Genomic DNA, 10,933 nt, shown 5'->3' on the forward strand with positions numbered 1-10,933 from the left:
GATTTGCCACTGCTGTCCTCAGATTTCTCTCCCACTGGTCCTTAAGAAACAAGACTTGTCTTGTGGGCACCTGGATGGCTCGGTCGGTTAAGTGTCCAACTTCAGTTCAGGTCATGATCTCACAGTTTGTGAGTTCGAGCCCTGTGTCGGGCTCTGTGCTGACAGAGCCTGGAGCCTGCTTTGGAGTCTGTGTCTCCCTCTGCCCACCCCTATTCGCTCTCTCTCTCTCCTTCTCTCTCAAAAACAAAAAAGAAACAAGACTTGTCCTGCTGCACACTTTTTTTTTTTCCAGTGAATCAGATGAAATCAAAGAAGGCATAGCACAGTGTGGCATTGCTTAAGAGCACGATTCTGGAATCCCACAGACCCATGTCCACCTTCCTGCTATATCACCTACTGTCTGTGTGACCTTGGTGGAGTCACTTAACCTCTCTGAGCTTCATTTTTCTTCTCTGAAAAATGGGGTTAGTAATAGCTGCCTTACTGTTGTTAGCACTGAGATCACACGGGCACGGGCTGCATTGAGGCTGGTACATAGTAAGTACTCAGTGTCAGCCGATGTTATGTACAAATGCAGGGAGTTTGGAAGGGGTGGTTGTGATGATCAGAATCTGTATTCCAAGAAGACCTGAATGGTTGGAGCTTAGGGCTGAAGTTAAGAAGAAATGAACTGGAGTAATTGGGAGGCTATGCAGGACAGGGGAGGTAGAATTTGCTACAATGAAATTCAGATCTACTTCAGGGATATCTTGAGGTCCAGGATGTAGGGATTCAAAAGCTGTCCTTGAAGGTGCCTGGCTGGCTCAGTCAGTAGAACATGCAACTCTTGATCTTGGGGTCGTGAGTTCAAACCTCATGCTGGGCATGGAGCCTACTTAAAAAAAAAAGTCCTTGATGGAGACCAATATATAAACAAAGGTGACCCTGTGGGGTGACAGGTATATAAACAATGAAATAGAGCAGTGTAAATAGAGCAGTTGTCAGAGAGGGAGGGGGCCTGGGAAACACATAGAAGGGAGGTAGAGTCAGAAAACTTTTCCAGAGAAAGTGACTTCTTAATTTAGGCCACGAAAAAAAAGGAGTTTGCCAGGCGGTAAGATCCTGGTGGAGGAAACAGCACCTGTGACATGTGATATGTTCAAGAGCTGCAAAGAGTTCTGTGTCACTGGAGCAAAGGGAGAACATAGCTCTGTGAAGGGACCCATGCTGGGCCTTCCAGGCAGCGTCAAGGAGGGGGGGTCTTTATCCTCAGGGCAGAGAACAGCCACAGAAGAGCTGAATAGCTGGGTGTGCCCTGATCAGATCTGCATCTTTTAAAAGACCACCCAGGCCACTGTGTGGAGAATGGATTACAGAGGAGCAAAGAGTGAAGGTGAAGGTATGCCCATAAATGTAAATACCTTAGATGAAACGGACAAATTCCTAGAAAGAAAAGAACTACCAAAATTGACCCAAGAAAAAATAAGGCAATCTGAATACGCTTATAACAAGTGAGGAGATTAAATTGCTAATTTTAAAACTACCATCAAAGAAAAACTCACACTCAGGTGGCTTCACTGGGGAATTCTACCAAACATTTAAAGAAGAATAAATACTGGGCCGCCTGGGTGGCTCAGTCACTTAAGCGCCAGACTTCGGCTCAGGTCATGACCTCACAGTTCATGGGTTCAAGCCCCGCGTTGGGCTCTGTGCTGACAGCTCAGAGCCTGGAGCCTGCTTCGGATTCTGTGTCTCCCCCTCTCTCTGCCCCTTCTTGGCTCACACTCTGTCTCTCTCTCTCTCTGAAAAATAAATAGACATTTAAAAAAAATAAAGAAGAATAAATATTAATTCTTCACAAACTTGTCCAAAAACTAGGAAAGAATAGTTTTCAATTCATTCTGTGAAGCCGGTATCATTACCCTGATAGTTAGAGCATAGACATCACAAGAAAACATCAGACTGGTATAGCTTATGAATGTGGATATGAAGAATATTTCTTATTTCTCAAGAAAATACAGTTAACTCTTGAACAACATGTGTTTGAACTGCATGGGGTCCACTTATATGCAGACTTTTTTCAATAATTTATAGTACTAGAAATGTATTTTATGTTCCTTATGGTTTTCTTAACCTTTTTTTTCTCTAGCTTACTTTAGTGTAAAAATACTGTATATGATACATATAACCTACAAAATATGTGTTAATCAATTGTTATCAGTAAAACTTCTGGTCAACAATAGGCTATCAGTAGTTAAAGTGGAAGGTTATATGCAGATTTTTGACTGTGTGGGAGGCTGGTGCCCCCTAATCCCCACATTGTTCAAGGGCCATCTGTATTAACAAACAGAATCCAGAAACATATAAAAAGGATTATATACCAAATGGGATCTATCTCAGGAATGCAAGGTTGGTTTAACATTCAAAAACCAATTAATGTGGGGCGCCTGGGTGGCTCAGTCAGGCGTCCAGCTCTTGGCTTCAGCTCAGGTCATGATCTTACAGTTCATGGGTTTGAGCCCTACATTGGGCTCTGTGCTGACAGTGCAGAGCCTTCTTGGGATTTTCTGCCTCTGTCTCTCTCTGCCTCCCTTAAGTTCTCTGCCCCTCTCCCACTCTCTCTCTCTCTCAAAATAAATAAACTTAAAAACATTTAATGTAATATATCATATCAATAGAATAAAAAATTTCAAGCTACATAGATCATCTCAAAACAGAAAAACCATTTGACAAAACCCAGTACCCTTTCATGATTAAAACACAAGCTAGGAATCAAAGGAAACTTCGCCAACCTGACATAGAGCATTTCAAAAACCCACAGCTAACATCATATTTAGTAGTGGAAGCCTGAACGCTTTCCCCCTAAGATCAGCAACATGACAAGGATATCTGTTCTCCCGACTTCTATTCAATGTTGTACTGGAGATTCAAGCCAAAGCACCTAGGCAAGAAAAAGAAATAAACAGCACCCAGACTGGAAAGGAAGAAGTAAAACTATCTCTATTTGCAGATGACATGATTGTGTATATCAGAAATCTAAGGGATCCACTAAAAACTATGGGAACTAATAAGTGAGTTCAGCAAGCTTGCAGTGCATAAGATCAACACACAAAACAGTTTTCTTCTACACATTTGCAATGGAAAATCCAAAAATGAAGAAAACAACTCCATTTATAATAGCATTTAAAAAGGTAAAATACTTATGAGGACTTTAAGAGACAAAACAGATGAACATAAGGGAAGGGAAACAAAAAGAAAAACAGGGAGGGGGACAAAACAGAAGAGACTCATAAATATGGAGAACAAACTGAGGGTTACAGGAGGGGTTGTGGGAGGGGGGATGGGCTAAATGGGGAAGGGGCACTAAGGAATCTACTCCTGAAATCATTGTTGCACTATATGCTAACTAATTTGGATGTACATTTAAAAAAAAAGAAAAAAGAAAAATTTTTAAAAAGGTAAATACTTAGGAATGTATATAACAAAGAGTGCAAAACTCATACTCTGAAAACTACAAAACATCACTAAAAGAAATTAAAAGAAGTTTAAATAAATGGACAAGCAACTCATGTTCATGATTTGGAAAACTTAATATTATTAAGGTGATCATACTTCCCAAATTGATGTACAGACTCAATGAAATCCTCATCGGAATCTCGGCTAGCTTCTTAGTAGAAATTGACAAAGCCGATTCTAACACCCATATGGAATTGCAGGGGATCCAGAAAACCCAAAATAATCTGGAAAAAGAATAACAAAGTTGCAGGACTCACACTTCCCAATTTCAAAACTAACTACAAAGCAGCAAATATCAGATAAATGAATAGAATAGAATAGAATAGACAGTCCAGAAATAAACCCATGTGTCTAAGGTCAACTGATTTTTAACAAAGGCACCAAAGACCATTCAATGGGGAAAGAATAGTCTTCAACAATGTTGCTGAAACAAATGAATAGCCACATGCAAAAGAATGAAGTTGGACCTCTACCCAAACACTATATACAGAATTAACTCAAAACGGATCAAAGACCTAAATGCAAAAGCTAAACTATAAAACCCTTAAAAGAAAACATAGGAGTAAATCTTCATGACCTCAGATTTGGTAATGGACTCTTAGGTCAACAAAAGTACAAGTCACAAAATAAAAAGTAGATAAATTAGATTTCATCAGAATAGAAAACTTGTGCATCCAAGGTCACCATCAAGAAGGTGAAAAGACAAACTAAAGAATGGGGAAAATGTTTGCAAATCATGTATCTGATAAGGGACTTGTATCTAGAATATATGAAGAAGACTTACAACTCAATAATAAAGAGACAACCCAATTTTTAAACGAGCAAAGGATTTAGAAAAAAAAATTTTTAACATTTATTTATCTTTGAGAGACAGAGCGTGAGTGGGGGAGGAGCAGAGAGACAGGGAGACCCAGAATCTGAAGCAGGCTCCAGGCTCTGAGCTGTCAGCACAGAGCCCGATGCAGGACTCAAACTCACTGACCGCAAGATCATGACCTGAGCCAAAGTCGGATGCTTACTGACTGAGCCACCTAGGCGCCCCTAATTTTTTTCTTTCTTTATTTTTTGGAGAGAGAGAGAGAGTGTGTGTGTGGTTGCACACACGCACGTGCACATGGATGTTGGGGAGGGGCAAAGGGAGAGAGAATCCTAAGCAGGCTCCACATGGAGCTCAACGCGGGGCTCAACATGAGGTTTGATCCCACCACCCTGGAATTGCAACCAGAGCCAAAATCAAGAGTCGGTCACTCAACTAACTAAGCCAGGCACCCCAGATGAGCAAAGAATTTGAATAGATCTTTCTCCAAACAAGATCTACAGATAGCCAATAAGCACATGAAAAGATGTTTGACATGATCAATCATCAGGGAAATGAAAATCAAAACCATAAGGAGATACAAATTCACACCCACCAGGATGGCTACAATCAAAAAGATAACAAGTGTTGGCAAGGAGAAATCAGAGCCCTTATACACCACTGGCGGGAATGTAAAATTGTGTATCCTGTTTGGAAAACCGTCCGGCAGTTCCTCAATTAAACATAAGTTTCCAGGGGTGCTTGGGTGGCTCAGTGAGTTAAGCATCCATCTCTTGATTTGGGCTCAGGTCATGATCTTGAGGTTCCTGAGTTTGAGCCCCGCGTCAGGTTCTGTGCGGACAGCCTGGGATTATCTCACTCCCTTTCTCTCTGCCCCTCTGCCTCTCACAGTTTCTCTCTCTCTCTCACTCTCTCTCTCTCTCTCTCTCTCTCTTTCTCTCTCCCTCTTTCAAAATAAATAAACTTAAAAAAATATATATGTCCGCACAAAAACTTGTACACAAATGTCTATAGAAACATATTCGTAATGCCAAAACGTGGAAAGAACTCAAATGGTTAATGACAGATAAACAAAATGTGGTCTATCCGCATGGTGGAGTATTATACAGCCATTAAAAAGGGAATGATGTACTGACACATGCTACAACATGCGTGAGCCTTGGGAATACTATCCTAAGTAACGAAGCTAGGCACAAAAGACCACATATTGCATTTTCTTGTATTTCGCTCATAGGAAATGTCCAGAATCGGCAAATCTATAGAGGTAGAAAGTAGATGAGTGCCTGCTTAGGGCTGAGTAGGAGGGCAAGAGCTCAAAATTTCATAGTTCTTCCTGAGGAGATAAAAAAGATCAGATCTAAAATTGACTATGGCTGTACATATATGTGAATACTAAATTCACAATTTAAGTGGGTAGATTTATGGCATGTGAATTATATCTCCATAAAAGTGTTAAGGAAAGGAAGCGTGAAGGCAGGGAGATCAGTGATCAGTGAGTTCCAGTAGTGCAGGCAAGAGGTGGTGAGCCGGGGGGGGGGGGGGGGGGGGTCGCGGGGGGCGGAGAAGGAATGCACAGGAGGAAGAATCAGGGGAGGGGGTTGACTGTGGCAGGGAGGGGAAGGGAAGAATCTAGGATTACTGCCAAGCTTCTGTATAGATGACTGGGCTGATGGAGTTACCAGTCACTAAAAAAAACCAGCAGCTAATGCTTACATGGTACTTACCTGCCAGGGGCTGTTCCGGGCACTTTGTACATATGAATTCCTTCAATCTTGAACAACCCTCTTAGGTAGGCACCACTATTATCCCCATTTTACAGGAGAGAAAACAAGCTTGGAGACAGTAAGTAACTTAACCAAAGTCTGACAGCTAGGAAATAGCAGAGCTAGATTCAAACCTAGCTATTCTGATTTCAGGGTCTCTCTCTTAAGACGTAATGCTATGCTGCTTCTCTAGCACAGTGGAAAGGGGCCAGACTGGGGTAGAATACAACTTCGAAATTCAACACAGATGCATTGATCATATGCGGCATGCCCCGGGTCCCGGGTCCACATTTCCACTGTGGCCTCCTAGCAGCCAGAGCCCCGCTACAGACAAGGCGGCAATCTGCGGGACAGAGCACCCAGATTCTCAGCCTCGGCTGCCCACACCTGTTCTGGCTTCAGTCCTCACTGTTTCCCTCAGTGGTTGTATTCCTGCAGGAGACGGCCTGGGTTGGGCAGGGGGTGGAGCAAGAGACCAGCCCAGCAGCACAAACTTGTTTCCAGAGAAATAGTGGGAAAGGGAAGAGAAAAGGCACACCTCTCCAAGCCTCAGCAGGCAGGCGGCTGGGGAAGGCCTCCCTGAGCACATTATCCAAGAGGCCCCACTGCAGCCCATCCAGGCCACAAAAACGGAACTCCCGCCAGTCAGCCCTGAGTCATTCCCCCTTGGCCCCCCAAGGAAGGGGTGATTTCCTGCCTCGCCCTCCAGCCAGCTCAGGCTCCTCCTGCCGGCTGTGGGTCCTCTTATCTCACCCAGGCCCTCTCCCAGGGCAGAGCCAGCCATCTAGGGGGCTGGCTGCAGGGGCTGGTCTGCCTGTTCCCACAGCAAGAAACGTGGACTCAGGGGTCAAAGAGAGCCCGGCAGGTCAGGAGCCAGGATGTCTCATGGAGGATGGTGGACAGAGGGCTGACCTGACCAGGTCCCCTGCAGCCCTCTCACTTGGGGTCACTGCTGGACAAATACTGGTCCTTTTCCATTTACCTGAAGTAAGCCTCTCTTGATGCCTGTTTTGAACTCAGCCTCCTGCTGCGGGAGAGACTCACACCAGGCCCTGTGCCGGGCACATACTATTAAATAAATGAATGAGACAGAAGAAACAGTGGTCCTAATGAGAAGTGCCTCTGTAGTCTCTAAAAGAACAGGCTTTGGAATCAAACAGATCTGAATTCATATCTCAGCTCTGCCCCTTAAGAGTGACTTTGGACAACTCATTTAACCCATCTCGGCTTGCATTTTAGCTTCTGGAGAGTAAGGACAAGGGCCTGATAGAGTCATGGTGTGAAGAAATGAGACCGTGCAATAGCATGGTGCTGACAAATAGCTAGTGTTGATTAATACTAGGTGTTGATTAATGCTAAGATAGGGGTTGAGGGAGGAAGAGGCAGGTTCACTCCCAGCCAGCTTTTCCCCGGGAGGAGTGAGTTAGGAGGACAGTTCCCCTTTGGCAGGGTTCTCAGCTCATCTAGCTCAGATGGAGGCCCAGCACAGATGTTCACATATAAAAGAAGCCCGACAGAGGCACAAAACTCTGGAGAGAGCCAGAGGAAGGAAAGATTGTTCATAGGCCACCCAAATGTCCTCAAGGCAGCCCTTTGGGACCACCTTTTCCATTTATATCCAGTTAGAACAGCTCAGTCACCATTCCACATCCTCAGGAAGTCCACACCCTCCTGTTTTTACTAGGACCCCTCCCATGGTTCACATCCTCAGGATCACCTCTCAACCTGAATTCTGCGGCTGCCGTCCTATCTCTCCACTCCACAGGTGTCATTTTCTCCCTTTGTTCCTAAAACACCATGAATTAAGGTTGTGTGTAGAGGACCCTTTTGTTGAATGTTTTGAGGGTATTCTAGGGATTCTGAGCATTCACAGAGTAGGGAATAAACTTCAGACTGAGTATTAGTCATCACTGTTCTGGAACTTTCCCCCGACAGTCCTTCGACTGAAAATCTCACTGGTGAGGCTCTCTTCTCCTCAGGTTGCCGTCCTTCACTTCCTAGCACTCTTCCTTTTTCTCTGGAGTTACCACAATATGCTCCAAAATTCCCACCAATTTCATATTCAGCAAATTTAGCTCTCTCACTCCCTCTTATCAAGGCCATGCCCAAAGGCTCACTCAGTTGTTCATAATCACAAAAGAGCTGCAAGGCCTCTGGAAGGAATATGAATTTGCCTTTCTCTTTTTTAATTAGCCTTTCTCCTCTGTTACATATAGTTGGGGGATAAGAAAAGACTCCCAAGGAGTCATGACTTCCGGTCAGTTCTTGAATCACAAAGAAAGTTCCAACAGGCTGAGAGATTGGAGGGTCCTTGTGTCTGGGGGAGCAAGGGACCAAAGCCCTGTGGTGGAAAGGTGATTGGGTTTGGAAAATAGTGAAGGGAGCATTGTGGGGAAGAGATTCCAGGAAGGGGAAGATAAAAGGTACAAGGGCCTTTTATGTTCCAGCATCGAGAGAAGAGTCTTGATCCAAAGGACCCTGTGGAGCCATGAAAGGATTTTAAGCAGGGAAAGAATAAAAGCAAATTTGAGGTTCAGAAAAGGCACTGAATAAGGAGATTGGACCATTCATCAACTATCAGAATAGCAAATTTAAAACAACATCGACAAAGGTGTGGAGAAAATACAGTGCTCTGACCCACTGCTAGAACAATTGAACAAGTAGAACAATCATTTTGGAGAGAAGCTTGGTGATGCTGGGAAAGTGATGGAGAGATGGAGAATCCAGGGGCCTGGAGCTACCTATCCCAGACTGTCTCACTGGTGCTGGAAATCTTGGAAAAGGGGGATACAGATATGGGATCATAAGAGGTATTTCTGTTCCCAGTTCACTATTCAGCGACATCATGTTAGCAGCTTGAAATTGGCCACGGTGGAATATTTGCACCAAAAAAGCTGTAAATGCTACCAAACAGGGCTCCTTCCTGCCCCCAGAGAGTGGTTTAACAGCACCCTGCCGCGTGAGCCCAGCCTCATCCAGCAACCCCTTAAATTCTCTGAGCAATTGCTACACAGAGATCAAATCCAGGCTTTTGTAAGCCGGGGTTTTGGCTTTATATCCCAACAGAAAAGCCTAGGCCTGCTGACCGGGGCCGGACCTTGAGGAGCCTACTGGAACCCTTTGGCCAAAGAACAGGCAAACCTAAGCAGTCTCCTTTCACCCAGGACTCTTCTAGTTCCTGCTCGATGTTCTAAAGAAGCAAAGGACTGGGGAAGGCACCGGTGATGCCTAATACTGAGTCTGAAGTTTACTCCCTACTCTGTGAATGCTCAGCTGTGTGGAAACAGAGAAAAATGGACATGCGACAGGGACAGGTAGCTGGACCTCCTTTCATGCAGGAGTGCAAAGCCCCCATCTCGATCCTCAGATAAAGCCCCTTGTCTTGCGGGTTCTACATCCTTAACCACTATTATACTGCCTCGCTGTAGAGGTCACAGACACAGTAAGGCTTGGATGCTGGAGTGAAGGAAGAATGAAGATTTGAGGATAACTTTCAGGTTCCAGGCTTAGATGCCAGGAGCCTAGGGTGAGATGCAGAACATAGGAAGGGAAAATCCAAAAGGGTGTATGGGAGTTAGAGATATTTGCATTTGGGACTTGGTGAGTTTACGTGAAGTGCCTATGGTACAACAAACAGAGGCATCCAATAAGTAACTGAGAATTCAAAGTTCAAGAGAGTGGTACAGTCTTGGGAGTAATTGGTCTGCAGATGGAATCGAAGCCATGAGATCACTCAGGGAAATAAAGGGCAAAGCAAAGACACCTGGGAAACAACATTTAAGAGAAAGAGTAAAGAAAGGAAGAAAGTGGGAGAGAATGTTCCAGGGGTGGGAGGAAACCAGGAGAATGTGGTACATTGTAGAAGGCAAGGAAGGAGGAGAATATCAAATGTTGCAGAAAGGTTGAGTGTGATAAGGATTGAGAGGAGAGACACAATGAGGTTATTGTGGCTGGTTGAGAGTGAAGACAGTGGTAGGAGATAAGATTTAAGTAAGCTTGCCCACGTCAAGCAGGACCTTGTATGCTGCTAGAAGGTGTTTGGATATTATCCTAAGCACAGTTGGAAATCATCAGAGGGTTTAAGCAGGGGAATGAAGAAGTTTGAATTGCATTTTAAACATCTCTCTCTGTCATGTGGAGGACTGGAGGACGGACGGCCCCCAGGTAAGAGGGAAGGCGGTAGGAAGTTACTGCAGTAGTCCAGGCTTGGACTAGCATGGTGGGAAGTGGTAACTAGTGTTCAGATTCACGGTACATTTTGAAAGAATATTGAATAGGACTTACTAGTGAACTGAATGTAGGGTAAGAGAAAGATAGGAATCAAGGAGTATTGGGGTTTTTGGGTTTGGTCAATTGAGTAGACGGTGGTGCCATTTACAGAGGTGGGTAAGACTAGAGGAAAAAGAAACAAAATCACAGGCTTAGGGGTGGGAACCAGAATCAAGAGTTTTATTTTGGCCAACTTAAGTATAAGATGCCCATTAGACACACAAGTAGAGATGCCAAGTAGGTAGTTGGCAATCCAACCTGGAGCCCAGAGGAAGTCACAGCTGGAAATACTAGTTTTGAAGTCATCGGCATATACATAGCATCAAAGCATTGGGACCCTGTGAACATGAAAGATGTGTTTCCCCTCTCACTTGACCTAGAGGTTGGGTGGCCCTTGACTGGGGGCTGGGGAGGCATCCGAAGTCATCCCCATTGGACAGAGGAAGCTGGTCCTTGTAACCTGAGAGCTGGACAGGAACCAGAACAAACCTGGCCTCAGGCACTTCTTGCAGAGAAACAGTGCCAGAGAAAGTAAGCCCTCACAGGAGGGCTAAAGGATTTCCATTTACTCCCTCCAACCCCCCACCCT

Source organism: Prionailurus bengalensis, chromosome C1 (genome assembly GCF_016509475.1).
Source record: "Prionailurus bengalensis isolate Pbe53 chromosome C1, Fcat_Pben_1.1_paternal_pri, whole genome shotgun sequence".
Taxonomy (NCBI): Eukaryota; Metazoa; Chordata; class Mammalia; order Carnivora; family Felidae; genus Prionailurus; species Prionailurus bengalensis.